Here is a 15,557-nt window from a genome sequence, read left to right on the forward strand (position 1 = left end):
GAGCTCGGGGGAGAGTGCGCCGCCCTCGCCCGTCTGCAGGAGGTGGAGGAGATGCGGTCGGACCAACTGCGATTGAGTCATCCCATCGTGCTCAGACTTGTCGGGCTCTCCATTTCCTGTGAGGGCTTTCCCTTTCCCTGTGATCTGGAAAACCTATAAAAAGCAGCGGCCGACTCCGCTGAGACAGAGACTACTTCGACGCGCCGTGGAGACGACGCTAGACACCAGCTGTGTGAACGTGTCTGTATTCTCTCCGGGTCAGCTTCTCTGCCCGTTCCTTCATGATGTTTTAGTAAAGGTTGTTTCGTTAGAAGACGCCTCGTCTTTGCTGGGACCGTTGATGCCGTCCGCCGAGTCTCGGAGCCGCCAGGCCAACGCTACCGAGGAGATGCGCGCCGCATGTAACAACTGGTGGCAGCGGTACGCTACCCATTCGCACGCGACCCCAAACCTAATAACTGGTAAGCTCAGCTTCCACGTCTGTTGCACGCAGCTCGACACACGAAGCGCCTCCCGTTTCCGTGGGCGCACGCCGCCGGAGAGGTCGGATGTGATTTTCTCACGCTCCGAGCTCCGCCAGCACGCGAACTTTGGCGCGCGCCGCACCCAAATCGGGAAGCCGTGCGCCTGCATGGTGAGCCCCGCTGTCCCGGCCGCTTCTCCGCCCCAGACGATCACGCGCCGCAGCTCCCATGGCTGCCGCGGATTTCCAGGAAGTGACGGCCTCCAACTCGGCCCGCGGGTACGATCCGTCGACCCTGCAAGTGGTGAACATGGACACCCTTCAACCCGAGGACTTTAACCCGTCTGAAGAGGAACACCTCGATGACATGGTGAGAATTTGGCGGAACAAGAAGTCATCAGCTCCAAAAGACACCGGCATCGCCACTCGGCAACAGGCGGTCGCCGGGTCTTCCGTAACAAGTGGAGCCTCCCATTCCAAATGGCGGCTGCTGCAGACGCCGCGCATTGGGCGAGAAGAAATTATTGTTGTGCTCAAGCCAGCTGCAACGTTGGACTTGAAGGCTACATTCGCCCCTGAACAAGTTGGAGCCGCCGTCGACGGCCTACTGAGGGACCTTGGTGGCGGGGGACTCACCGTGTGGCCGGTGTACGAAAAAGTGTTAATGTGTACCCTTAACACACTTCCAGCCGCCGAGCGCTTACTCGGGGATGTCATGCTGACGAGCGCAGCACATCAGCTCGAATTCCGGGGCCACCTCAAAGCCCCCGATGACTGCTGCAAAGGTTTCATCACGGTTGCGCTGAACGAAAACAACTCTTCTCTTCGTGCTGCCCTGACGTGGAGAAGAGGCAAAATTCTATCGCTCCGAAAACTCGGGGACTCGTCGGTCGCGGTTGTCACTTTCTCCGGAAGATGGTGTCGTGACAAATCGAATACCATGGAGATAGTGTCGCTGTGCGCCTCTATAAGAAGGCTGTTCCTGCTTGCTACCGCTGCGGCACGGTAAGACAGCGGGCAGATATTTGCCCGCGCCCACAGACCGGACGAAGTGCCTTCTGTGGGTCTCAGGTGGCTGTCACACCTGAGGGCCTAGCTCAGCGCGAATGCTCCCCAAAGGGCCTACTCTGCGGGGAGCACATATCTTACGGAATCTTCCAGATGTTTCGGAAAGTACCGCAAACCGATAAACTCAGGGACCCCACCTCCCGTCAAGCCAAAGGGCAAGCCACCCCAGGATCCGCCCCCCAAGAACAAGAAACGGCGGAAGTTGAAGAAGGCTTCCGGTGGTGCAAATCATTTGAAGTCCGGGGCCCCGGAGCAGCCGCTGCCTTTTCCTGGCTTCTCAGCCGGTGATTTTCCGCCCTTGACACCCGTTGAACTCAAGGTGAGTGATTGGGATAGGGCCGGCTCTCACTCCCCTACCGCCACCGAAACCGCCCTACGGCAACAAAACGCTGATCTCAGGCGCCAAACCGAAATTTTGGCGCACAAAATTCAGGAATTGGAAACTTAAGCTAAACTGGCAATCAAAGTCCCCTCCGGCGGGACTCTCGTCTATGGATCAATCTGAGCCGGAGGATCGGGAGGACGCGCATTTCGTAGGTTCTGGGCTAACCAGCGTCTCCGAATCCTCTTGTGGAATCGTGACCGAGGGACTCACGGTCCTCGAGGGCCGCCAGAGCCCTCTAGAGCGTAAGATGGAGGCGCTCCCAGGCAACACCATGGAGGCAGTTAAGAGCTCCATTCTGGAACTCATTGAGACATAAAAATTGGCCACCTCTTTGTTGCCAATTTTTATGTATACATTTATCCGCATTTTCCATTTTCATGTTACCTTAATTATTTTCCATAGACCGGTATATTATATTTTCAGATTTCAGAATTTAGTTTTTTTCTTTTTTGTGTGTACGTAATGTACAGCTTTCTCCCAACCGATTCGTACAGAATTTTATTCTATAATTTCATAGTAATGGACGTCTTCTGAAGTTGTCAAGGATTTTATGCATGTTGTTTTGTGTTTCTTTGTGCCTCCATTAGTTTCGTATTCGCGACGTTTTTCAATACTATTTTTTCTTATTTCATTGCAGACTTTGGTAACCGCTTTATATACATATATTTATTTTTTCTAGGCTGAAGTGTGTTTCGCATATTCACTTTAAAGTTATATTTTTTGCGAATTGGCTGATCCTTAATGCACAATTTTTATATTTCTGTTCTCTCTTCTTTTGCAGTTTCTGGCTACCCACGGACATTTTCTTCTCTGCTTCCTTCTTTCCTGGACTTCTTTATCTTTTTGTGCTTTTCTTTCTTTATCCTTTTTACATTTCATATATATATATCTATTGTAACTAGGCAGTTGTGATCTTTGTTTCCTTTTGTATCTTTATTGTACATTTTTTACATTTTTATGTCCATTTTTTTTGTTTTCATCTAAATTATTATTTTTTTATTTTGGGCATTTAGCTCCTTTTCTTTTATCGTAAATTGGATTAAGCCTGGCAAAGCTTTGCTGGTCCGGGCTCCCTCTCTCTTTCTTTTACATTTTTTTCGTCATATTCTGAGAGGAATAATAAAAGATAAAAAAAGACCGAATTAAGCCAGATTCTCCCCCGTATTGTTAACCAGGTGACCGAATCCGCCTCACTGGCTATTCAAAACCAAATCAGGTCTAGCCGTTCCCGCTCGAGGTCTTCGCGACCCGACAATCTTAGGCGGAAGGTGACACCCCAGCATATCACCGCGAGCTCGCAGGAGGTCAACCCGGCCTTACAATTTCCGGAGATAGTGTCTCTGCCTGACGAACCATCAACCACGGAATGGGATATGCCCCCCCCCCCCCCCAAATTAAAGAATAACGTTCAGTATGGCTAACTGCCCCAGCATAAAGTAAAAAACAATCAGTGCGAACAATTTGAGGTCATACAATGGAACTGCAGGGGGTTGAAGAGCTGGAAGAAAAGGTCGCATCTCCAGCCCTACCTGCAGTCCCTCGGTACTGCACCAGCGATTCTTGCCTTGCAGGAGCCCAGAGCCGACAGTAAATTCACTGGTTACAACTCGTTTCAGGGGGGCACCACAACGTGCATCGTGGTGAATAAGGCATGTACCGCCGTTTCGGTCAATCTCGATTTAGAGACGGATCACGAGTACAGCATGATCACGGTTCTGCCGCTGAAGCGTAGTGACCCTTCAATACACATACTCAACATATACTGTCCCGCGCAGAAGCTGCGCGTAACCTTCAATGAAATATTTCTCCGAGTGATCAAATTGGCTAACTGAGACCCGCTAGACGATTGTTGGAGACTTCAACGCCCCCAGCCTTCACTGGGGCTACCACTACGAAAAGACCAGAGGACGTAAGCTGGCGGAGACCATCTCCACGCTTCGTCTAACACTTTTAACGGACCCGGGTTGCCCCACATGCGTGGGCAACTCGGTGACGCGGGATACGTGTCCTGACCTATCTCTCGTCAAGTCAAGAACACTAAAGACGCCACCAGGAAGAACCTGGGGGACTCTCTTGGCAGCGATCACTACCTTCTAAGGATCAGCCTTCTTGCGAAGGCACATCGGAAAAAGTGGAGGGAGGCCAAATTGACCAACTGGCACCACCTACGAATGCAATAAATCCCTCCCGTGCTTTTCACCGGCGGCTATGCGGAGTGGGCAAAGTATCTCGACAAAATACAACAGCATGCCACCACCATTCAGATTACAGAAGAGATCCCCGCAGTGGAAAATCACCTCCTGCACTTGTGGGAGGCACGCCGGAGTCTATCGAAAAGGTGGAAGAAGCATAAACTAAACCGCAAACTCAAGGTTTGCATTGTCGAACTGACTGAGCAGGCCGCGGCGTATGCCGCCTAGCTCACAGAATCGAATTGGATCGAACGCTGTAACTCAGCAGCGCGTGAAATGAGCTCGAGAGAGACTTGGCGCCTCATTCGCAGCCTCATTGACCCTGCTCAGGCGAGAGCGGAGACGCAGAGACAGCTCCTGTGGGCTTTGCACGGGTACGATGGTACAAGACTCAACTAGCGGACACCCTGTGCGACAGGTACCTCTGTCGTATGGAAAACCCAGTTGGGCCCGAGTAAGAGTACGCGGGAAAGCCTAACCTCCAAATCGATGCCTCCTTCAAGCTGCATAACTTAAAGGCAGCGCTAGCTAAAATGAGGCGAGTTACTGCTCCGGGCCGAGATCTCATAACAGTCAAACTCTTATCGAATCTTCCGAACTCGGCATACCTTCATCTATTGGAGCACATTAATCCGATCTGGGACGGGCGTCCACACCCCCCAGACTGGAAGACCTCATTAGTCACTTTCATTACGAAACCAGGGAAGGCGGTGAATACAGAAAACCTGAGGCGTATATAACTCACATCGTGGGCAAGCTCATGAAGACTATGGTAATTGATCGCCTCTCTCCATACTTAGAGTCCAAGGGACTCTTTGCGACGCCATGTTCGGGTTCCGCCCGCACATGTCGGCACAGGATGTCCTACTCCAATTACACCGAGACATAATCAGACCCACTTCCATGCGCCAAAATGACAAAGCCATCCTCGCCGTCGATCTGAAGAGGGCGTTTGACAACGTCAAACATGACAGTATCCTGTCTCACTTGAGTTCCACTAACTGTGGTCACAATGCCTTCGCCTACATTCGAGATTTTCGCTCGAAGCGTGAGGCCCTCCTCAGGATCGCGGAGGAGGAGCACGGACCTTACACCATGGGAACACGGGGAACACCCCAAGGGACGGTCGTGTCACCACTCCTCTTCAATATAGCAATGATGCAGCTTCCACACCAATTGGCCCGGCTGGAAGGCATTCATCACGCGTTATACGCGGACGAAATAACAATGTGGACGAGCGAGGGGAGCCTTGGAGACATGGAGGACCACCTCCAGGGGGCCGCCGCAGTAGTTGATGGTTGCGCCGCGGGTGTGGACTCCAATGCGCTCCCGCGAAATCTGAACTTTTACATATCCGATCACGCCCAAAAGATGACACGAGTCTACACATCTCGCTAATGGGAGGTCCCATCAGAAAGGTTGAGGAGCTCCGGATTTTGGGTTTATTTATTCACAATAACATAAGGCCGGAGTCTACCTCCATCAAACTCAAGTGAGTAGGTGAATAGGTCGGGCGTATGATCCACCGCGTTTCGAACAAGCGCGGTGGGTTACGTGGCAGGGACGCGCTTCGGCTTGCCTATGCCTTCGTGACCAGCAGGACCCTATACTTCATGCCGTACCTACGCACCAAGAAACAACGCAAAGAACGCATGGATGCTATCATTAGGAAAGTCACAAAGCGAGCATTGCATCTCCCGGTTGCCACCTCTAACGCGAAGTTGTCAGTACTGGGGGTGCATAACTCCTACCGGGAACTACAGAAGGCCCATCTTGTGAAACAATACACGCGACTCTCGCAGACGGCAGCCAGGCTCCGCCTGCTAGACCGCTTACACATACAACACGAATGCACACCAAAGGAGACACTTCGGATCCCGGAGTTGTGGCATATCACAAGCCCTGGGACCAGCCACTCCCTCGAAACATGGATAAGCAAACACATGAAGTGCAGCGGTGGCGTAGTGGTATAACATCCGCCTCGCATGCAAGAGGACTGGGGTTCAAATCCCGGTGACGCGCAATTCTCCACCAGATTTAAAAAAAATATCCGCGTGTCGATGGAATTGCATAGACAGGTTTGGGTGCGACCTGATGCCGTTGAACACATCCGGCAACGCACTCCCTCCCACGAACAGGAGTTGGCCACCCTGGTGCAGTAATTGGCCGCAACCTCCTATGACAAGCTCCATAAAACCCCGGCCCTAAGTCACCAGCGGCTGCGGAACAACTGACCACGGCGGCGGTCAGACCTGTGACGCAGCAGGGGGTGCTAAGAATCCCTGGCTTCGCTGGACAGGCCGCCATTGGAAACTGACCATGGCAACGTTTAACGCTAGTATCCTAGCTAGTGAAGCTAGTTTAGCAGTGCTGTTAGGGCAAGTAGAGGGTATAAAATGGGATGTCATGTGGCTTAGTGAGGTTAGGAGGCCGAATGAGGCATATAGTGTACTGAAGGATGGGCATGTACTGTATTATCGAGGTTTACCAGAGAGGCGACAACTAGGAGTAGGTGTCCTTGTCAATAAGTATATAGTGGGCAATACAGATGAATTCTATAGTATTAATGAGAGGGTGGCAGGCACCGTACTTAGGCCTAATAAGCAGTATAAACTGAAGGATGTACAGGCCTATGCACTTACATGTAGCTATGATGACCAGGCAGTTGAAAGCTTCTACGAAGATGTATAATCGGCAATGCGAAAAGTAAAGACGCAGTATGCTGTACTAATGGGCGACTTCAATGCCTAGGTAGGGAACAGAGGCAGTAGGTGACCATGGCATTGGTTCTAGGAATAGCAGGGGGGAGTTACTAGTTGAGTTTGCAGAGCGCAATAACTTACGAATCATGAATACCTTCTTCAGCAAACGGAAGAACCGGAAATCGACATAGAAAAGTCCTAACGGAGACAAAAATGAAATTGACCTCATAATGTATTCAACCCCCGCCACTGTGCAAGATGTAGAGGTAATCGGCAAAGTGCGATGCAGTGACCACAGGATTGTGAGGTCCCGAATTGGCCTAAACCTGAAGAAGGAATGCAACAGATTAGTAAGAAAGAAACCCATCAACGAATTAGCGGTGAGGGGGAGGGCATAATAGTTCAGAATCTCGCTACAGAATAGATATTCAGCGAGGACGAGGACATTGCCCTAGAAGCAATGAAGAGATATCATTACTGAGTGCGCTGCAGAAGTAGGCGGTGGGATAGTAAGAGAAGATACCGGTAAGCTTGCTAAGGAGACAAAAGATCTGATTAAGAAACGCCAGAGTATGAAAGCTTCCATCCCAAACGGACCAGATAGAATTGGCCGAGATATGAATAAGCGCAAGGTGGTCGATATAAGGAAGTATAACATGGAGAAAATTGAGCATGCTGTGAAGAACAGGGGAAGCCTTAAAGCAGTAAAGAAGAAATTGGGCATAGGCAAAAGTATAACAAAGAGAAAATTGAGCATGCTGTGAAGAACAGGGGAAGCCTTAAAGCAGTAAAGAAGAAATTGCGTTAAGGCAGAAGGTGGGCAACGTCATCATGGAATATGGACAAGATATTCAAAGTAGCTGAGGAGTTCTATACAGATCTCTACAGTAGCCAAAGTAGTCAGGACCGTAACGAGATTGGCGGTAGGGAAAAACAGTCAGACGTTCTACCAGCGACGAAGGACGAGGTCAAGAAAGCATTAGAAACTATGAACAGGGGGAAATCAGCTGGAGAGGATCACATAACATCAGATTTGCTGAAGGACGGGGGGGGGGGGGATATCATACTAGAAAAACTGGCCACCCTATATACGCAGTGCTCGGTGTAATCGACGGTACCGGAACCATGGAAGAATGCAAGCAATATCCTCATTCATAAGGAAGGGGACTCTAAGGACCTTAAAATTTACAGACCAATCAGCTTACTGTCTGTTATGTATAAGGTACTTACTAAGGTAAACGCTTATAGAATCAGGACTACTTTTGGCTGCAATCAAGCAAAGGATCAAGCAGGTTTTCGGAGACAGTACTCTACTATCGATCATATCCATACCTTCAAAATGCTTAGAATATAACCAGCCCTTATATATAGCATTAACTGATTGCGCAAAAGCATTTGACTCAGTTGAAACCTCGGCGATGATGCAGACATTGAGAAATCAGGGGGTAGACGAGCAGTACGTGAAAGTGCTGGAACATATATAATGGCTGCACAGCAACCATAGTTCTTCATGGAGAAAGTAACATAGTTCCCAGACAGAAAGGTGTTAGGCAAGGAGACACAATCTCCCCGGCACTATTCACAGCTTGCTTAGAGGAAGTATTCAGAGACTTGGAATGGGAGCAGTTAGGAATAAGGGTAGATGGAGAATACCTTAATAATCTGCGATTTGCTGATGACATTGCCTTGCTAAGCAACTCGGCGGATGAACTGCAAATAATGATTGATGACCTAGACACGAAAAGTAGAAAGGTAGGCTTGAAAATCAACACGGAGAAGACTAAGGTAATGTTCAACAGCCTCGGGAAGGAACAGCAGTTTACATTAGGTAGCGAAGTACCGGAAGTAGTAGGCGAATATGTCTACTTAGGACAGGTAGTAACCGCAGATCCTGACCATGAAAAGGAAATAACAAGAAGAATAAGATTGGGATGGAGCGCATTTGGCAAGCACTCGCAGATTATGACTAGCAGCTTACCGGTATCGCTCAAGAGGAAAGTATACAACAGTTGCATCTTACCTGTACTCACCTATGGGGCTGAAATGTGAGGCTAACCAAGAGAGTGCTGCTTAAGTTAAGGACAACACAGAGGGCTATGGAATGAAAAATTGTAGGGGTAACATTAAGAGATAGGAAGCGTGCAGAGTGGGTCAGAGAAATAACTCAAGTTACCGACATTCTAGTGGAAATTAAGAAGAATAAATGAGCATGGGCAGGACATGCAGTGCGAAGAGAGGATAACTGATGGTCGCTCAGGGTAACAAACTGGATTCCAAGGGAAGGAAAGCGTAGCAGGGGGCGGCAGAAAGTTAGGTGGGCGGATGAGGTTAAGACGTTCGCAGGGGTCAAGTGGATGCCGCTAGCACAGAACCGGTTTAAGTGGAGAAATATGGGGGAGGCCTTCGCCCTGCAGTGGGCATAGTCAAGCTGATGATGATGACTGATGATGAAGGTCGACGAGCAGCACGAGCTCGTGCACTCGAACATCAACACAGGACAGGCACAGGGGTCTACTACGTGGACGTGGCAGGGCCGTCTCCCTCCGGATTCTATACGGCAGCTGTAGTTCACCATGACCTCAACGGGAACGGGCTCTCCTATCGAGCTCGAATTTCTGTGCAGGCAGAGGAGGTTGCCATTGCGTTGGCCGCCGCGGACCCGAAATCGAGAACAATAATAACAGATTCACGACGAGCCTGTGAGCATTATGTGGCCGGCAAGGTGTCGCCGTTAGCTTACCACCTTCTTAGAAAGGCTCTGAGGGAGTCGGATCATCCTCCCAAACGCGTCATTTGGACTCCGGGCCACCAGGGTCTGCAAGGTAACAATGCCGCTGACGCGGCTTCCAGAGCTTGCTTACCGGTCTCCTCACCGAGATTCCTCCGTCTTCGAGCATAGGCAAACGCTCTCGCGATTTCGCAAAATTCTAATTGACTAATGCGAACAACGTCAGGTTTACCCGGCTCCTGCAATGGGTTGAGTAGGGAGGACGAACGAACCCTGAGACGCCTGCAGACCAACACTTTGTTGAGTCCTGCTATAGCTAAACATTTCGATTCCATGATAGGTGGGCGGTGCCCACACAGTGGGGGGTCTACCATATGATGTGGGCATCTCAAAAGAATCCTACCCTTTCCCCTACTCTTTTCCCTACCCGAGAAGCATGGGAGGCGGCCCTGCTCAGCTGCTCATCGCTGGGGTCCCAACGGCCCTGGCGAAACTGGCGAGGGAGGCGGCCTTGACCAGCCAGGTCCCGTACTAAGGACTCCACTCTTGTAAAGGGTCCTTTTTGGGCCTGCACATTCTAATTTTCTAATTAAATGTTTTTCACCGCCACCACCACCGTTTCCGTCGGCTGATCGGTTCACACCTAGGGAGAGAAATTTCTGACCGCAGGATATGCGCTGCTACTGTCAGGCTCCCACGTCTGATCTGCGCGTAGCCGGACAAGGACAAAGACGGAGGAACAGGTAAGACGCACAGGCACTTTATCTGGCACCGAGCGATATATTAAGCCTTCTAACTCCTGCTGGTCACCGTTTGTTTGGGTTATCTCCATATCGATTTCTCGAACGAACGGACTAGACTTAGCCTAGCTGATCCTACAAGGTTTCGCGCGCTTCTTCGCGGTTTTTCATCCACGCCACGACACTGTTCGTTCAGTTCGTCTCACCCCCTAATGCTAGTTCCTCTAGCTGCGCCTGCGGGGCTGCACTAACAGTTTCTACCGCTCCCTCCGCTGAACAAGCAACGCTTCGCTCGTCCTGGCTTTCCGCATACATCGAATACCGAGAGGGGCAGCGCTCAACTGAACTATTGCTTTCTGCTACGGGGCCAAGGTCTAACTGTCGCAGCTCCTTTGCTTCGTAAGCAGCTTTGGCCTTTACGCCGCTTACAAGCGCTCTCATCAATTCCTCTTCCTCTCTCAGAATTTCCAGTTATTTTCGCTCAACATCCAATTCAAGTTGCCGAATTATCAGAAGCTCTTCCTCCGTCAGGGAATATGCGAAGGCCTTGCTCGCATACATACCTGGCGTACTTAATGCCTACTCCCTCACTGTCCCTAGCACAAGCCAGAGCTCGACCAGACGCGAGAAATCCCAGTCACCCGTCACCAGCGTCGCTGCGGGGTGTAGCACCGAGCCGGAAGTCACACCTTGGCCGGTCGTCCTCGGCAGGTAGTTTGCACAGTTGTCTCTTGGCTGCCGCTGCCGCTGCCCGAGTCTTGTTTCTTGCTGCTTGTGGTAGGGTCGACTGCGTCAGTGATGTTAGGTCGTCTTCGATACGTTGAGAAAGTATTGAAGGCAGACAACTTGATCAGTAAGAGGAGGTGTTGAGATTACATTTACACTGAGTATATACGCTGGATAACTCTTGTTACAGTAGGTGACTGACGTTACACTGGATACAACTGACGTTTACACTAGGTGGCCTCACACAGAGCTGCCACCGCCCTAGCAAAAGTGTACATCTCATGCATAAAACATCTACCTCAGAGAACTGCTTTCTCACACAGAAGAAAGCTTACGTACCGAGCCCGGAGTCACCAGTTGGGCTCAGCTGAACAGAACTACTAAACCGGGACTAGCGGCTGCTTTTTCTTGGCATCGACAAACAATAACATGCGGGCTGTCGCTTCACATGATCTGCCTCAGAATTACGCAGCCCTTAGCGCTTGTCTGCGTCGTCCTTTCTGTCCGTGTCTTGTTCGCGCTACTTTTTACATTTACTTTTTACTTTTTTGTTCGCGCTACTTTTTTGACCGCACAGTGCAACTTAAAGCCGGCACTGGAGCCCCGCCGGGTTGGTGCAGTGGTAAGACGCCCGACTACTGTGCCGGAGTACTCGGGTTCGAACCCGACCTCGGCGGCTGCGTTTCGATGGAGGCGAAACGAAGAGGCGTCCGTGTGCCGTGCGATGTAAGTGCAAGTTAAAGATCCCCAGGTGGTCGAAATTACTCCGCAGCCCTCCACTACGGCTCCTCTTTCTCTCTTTCCACTTTCATTCCCACCTTCCTCCCTTCCCTTACGGCGCGGTTCGGGTGTCCACAGAGCAAGTGTGACAGTTACTGCGCCTTTCCCTTCCTGTGAACCAATTTATCTATTCAACCACCCTGCCGTCAATGCTCCGTAATAATTCTTAAAAAATTTGGAAATCTATTAATCCCACACATTCCAAGCCCTTGCCACTGCTCGACCAAGATTTGAACATCGTTCCAAACCAAGGTGCTGCCCGTGTGTTGAATTGCACTTTTTGTTCTGTTTTTACCCATGAGCCTACAACCACCTTGCCATATTTTCCTTGCTTTTGTCACCCTTTAATGCCTCCCATAATATTCGAACCGTCTGGAATTGTCAAACTTATTCATTCACTTAAGCTTACTTCATCTGCTGGTGTCATCCTCATCAGCCTGACTATACCCACTGCAGGGCGAAGGCCTCTCCCATATTTCTTCACTTAACCCGGTTCTGTGCTAGCTGCATCCACTTGACCTCTGCGAACTTCTTAACCTCATCCGCCCACCTAACTTTCTGCCTCCCCCTGCTACGCTTTCCTTCCCTTGGAATCCAGTTTGTTACCCTAAGCGACCATCGGTTATCCTCTCTTCGCACTACATGTCCTGTCCATGCCCATTTCTTCTTCTTAATTTCCATTAGAATGTCGGTAACCTGAGTTATTTCTCTACCCACTCTGCACGCTTCCTATCTCTGAATGTTACCCGTACCATTTTTCGTTTCATAGCCCTCTGGGTTGTCCTCAACTTAAGCAGAACTCTCTTGGTTAGCCTCCACGTTTCAGCCCCATAGGTGAGCACAGGTAAGATGCAACTGTTATATACTTTCCTCTTCAGCGATACCGGTAAGGTGCTAGTCATAATCTGCGAGTGCTTGCCAAATGCGCTCCATCCCAATCTTATTCTTCTTGTTATTTCCGTTTCATGGTGCGGATCTGCGGTTACCACCTGTCCTAATCAGACATATTTGCCTACTACGTCCAGTACTTCGCTACCTAATGTAAACTGCTGTTCCTTCCCGAGGCTGTTGAACATTACTTTAGTCTTCTGCACATTGATTTTCAAGCCTACCATTCTACTTTTCATGTCAAGGTCATCAATCATTATTTGCAGTTCATCCCCCGAATTAGTTAGCAAGGCAATGTCATCAGCTAATCGCAGATTACTGAGGTATTCTCCATCTACTCTTAACCCTAACTGTTCCCATTCCAAGTCTCTGAATACTTCCTCTAATGGGAATTTTGTTATTTTCTTTATGCAGAACTATGGTTGCTGTGCAGCCACTATATATATCTTCAAGCACTTTCACGTACGGCTCGTCTACCCCCTGATTTCGCAATGCCTGCATCACCGCCGAGGTTTCAACTGAGTCAAATGCTTTTTCGTAATCAATGAATGCTATGTATAAGGGCTGGTTATATTCCGAGCATTTTGCTATCACATGATTGCTAGTATGGATATGATCGATAGTAGAGTACCGTTTCCGAAAACCTGCTTGATCCTTTGCTTGATTGCAGTCTAAGGTTGTCCTGATTCTATTAGCGATTACCTTAGTAAATACCTTACACGTAACAGACAGTAAGCTGATTGGTCTGTAATTTTTAAGGTCCTTATAGTCCCCTTTCTTATGAATGAGGATAATGTTTGCATTCTTCCATGGTTCCGGTACCGTCGATGACATCAGGCACTTCGTATACAGGGTGGCCAGCTTTTTTATCACGATATCCCCATCGTCCTTCAGCAAATCTGTGGTTATCTGATCCTCTCCAGCTGATTTCCCCCTTGTCATAGTTTCTAATGCTTTCTTGACCTCGTCCTTCGTCACTGGTGAAACGTCTGACTGTTTTTCCCTACCGCCAATCTCCTTACGATCCTGACTACTTTGACTACTGTAGAGATCTGTATGGAACTCCTCGGCTACTTTGACTATCTTGTCCATATTCGTGATGACGTTTCCCTCTTTGTCCCTTATCGCATACATCTGGGTTTTGCCTATGCCCAATTTCTTCTTTACCGCTTTAAGGCTTCCCCCGTTCTTTAGAGCATGCTCAATTTTCTCCATGTTATACTTCCTTATATCGGCCACCTTGCGCTTATTGATTAGCTTTGATATCTCGGCCAATTCACTCTGGACTGTTGGATTGGAAGCTTTCATACTCTGGCGTTTCTTAATCAAATCTTTCGTCTCCTTAGACAGCTTACCGGTATCCTCTCTAACTATCCTACCGCCTACTTCTACCGCACATTCAGTAATGATATGTCTGAAATTATTGTTCATTGCTTCTAGGGTAATGTCGCCATCCCCGTTTAGGTTTGAATATCTATACTATAGCGAGATCCTGAACTCTTCTGCCCTCCCCCTCGCCGCTAATTCGTTGATGGGTTTCTTTTTTACTAATTTGTTGCGTTCCTTTTAGGCTAATTCGGGACCTCACCATCCTGTGGTCAATGCATCGCACTTTCCCAGTTACCTCTACATCTTGCACAATGGCGGGGATTGAACACATTATGAAGTCAATTTCATTTTTAGTCTCCCCGTTAGGACGTTTCCGTGTCCATTTCCGGTTCTTCCGTGTGCTGAAGAAAGTATTCATGATTCTTAAGTTATTGCGCTCTGCAAACTCAACTAGTAACTCTCCCCCGCTATTCATAGAACCAATGCCATAGCCACCTACTGCCTGGTCTCCTGCCTGCTTTTTCCCTACCTTGGCATTGAAGTCGCCCATTACTACAGTATACTGCGTCTTTACTTTTCGTATTGCCGATTCTACATCTTCGTAGAAGCTTTCAACTGCCTGGTCATCATAACTACATTTAGGTGCATAGGCCTGTACAACCTTCAGTTTATATCGCTTATTAAGCCTAATAACGATGCCTGCCACCTTCTCATTAATACTATTGGATTCATCTATATTACCCGCTATATACTTATTGACAAGGAAACCTACTCCTAGTTCTCGCCTCTCCGGTAAACCTCGATAACACTGTACATGCCCATCCTTCAGTGCAGTATATGCCTCATTCGGCCTCCTAACCTCACTAAGCCCTATGATATCTCATTTCATACCCTCTAGGTCCTCTAACAGCAGTGCTAAACTAGCTTCCCTAGCTAGGGTTCTAGCGTTAAACGTTGCCAGGGTCAGTCTCCAATGGCGGCCGGTCCAGCGGAGCCAGGAATTCTTAGCACCCCCTGCTGCGTCACAGGTCTGACCGCCGCCGTGGTCAGTTGTTCCGCAGCCGCTGGTGACTTAGGGCCTGGGTTTTATGGAGCTTATCATAGGGTGTTGCGGCCAATTACTGCACCAGGGTGGCCAACTCCTGTTCTGGTGAGGGAGTGCGTTGCCGGAGGTGTTCACCGGCATCAGGTCTCGCCCCAAACCTGTTTATGCAATTCCATCGACACGCGGATATTTTGTTTTTTAAATGCGGTGGAGAATTGCGCAGCACCGGGATTTGAACGAACCCCGGTCCTCTTGCATGCGAGGCGGATATTCTACCGCTACGCCACCACTGCAACCTGTGGATGGAATTATTTCAAAAATTCTTTTTAACACCAAGCAAATCTCAAAAATTATTTTGTCGCATATTCCAGCAGTCATTTACATTTGACTCGGTGCCGCAAGATTGGAAGGTAGGCAAGGTCATTCCAGTCCCGAAAAAAAGGTTCTTCACAATCACCCAGTAACTACCGCCCTATATCTCTTACTTGCGTTTGCTCAATACCAATGGAGC

General features: G+C 49.2%; 1 pseudogene; it reads left to right on the plus strand.

Moving 5' to 3' along the window:
• The first annotated feature begins 4,868 nt into the window (after positions 1 to 4,868).
• Positions 4,869 to 10,073, plus strand: LOC146210040 (uncharacterized; annotated as a pseudogene).
• Positions 10,074 to 15,557: the final 5,484 nt, after the last annotated feature.

Source organism: Amblyomma maculatum, chromosome 1, assembly GCF_055883805.1.
Source record: "Amblyomma maculatum isolate TAMU_Amacu chromosome 1, ASM5588380v1, whole genome shotgun sequence".
NCBI lineage: Eukaryota > Metazoa > Arthropoda > Arachnida > Ixodida > Ixodidae > Amblyomma > Amblyomma maculatum.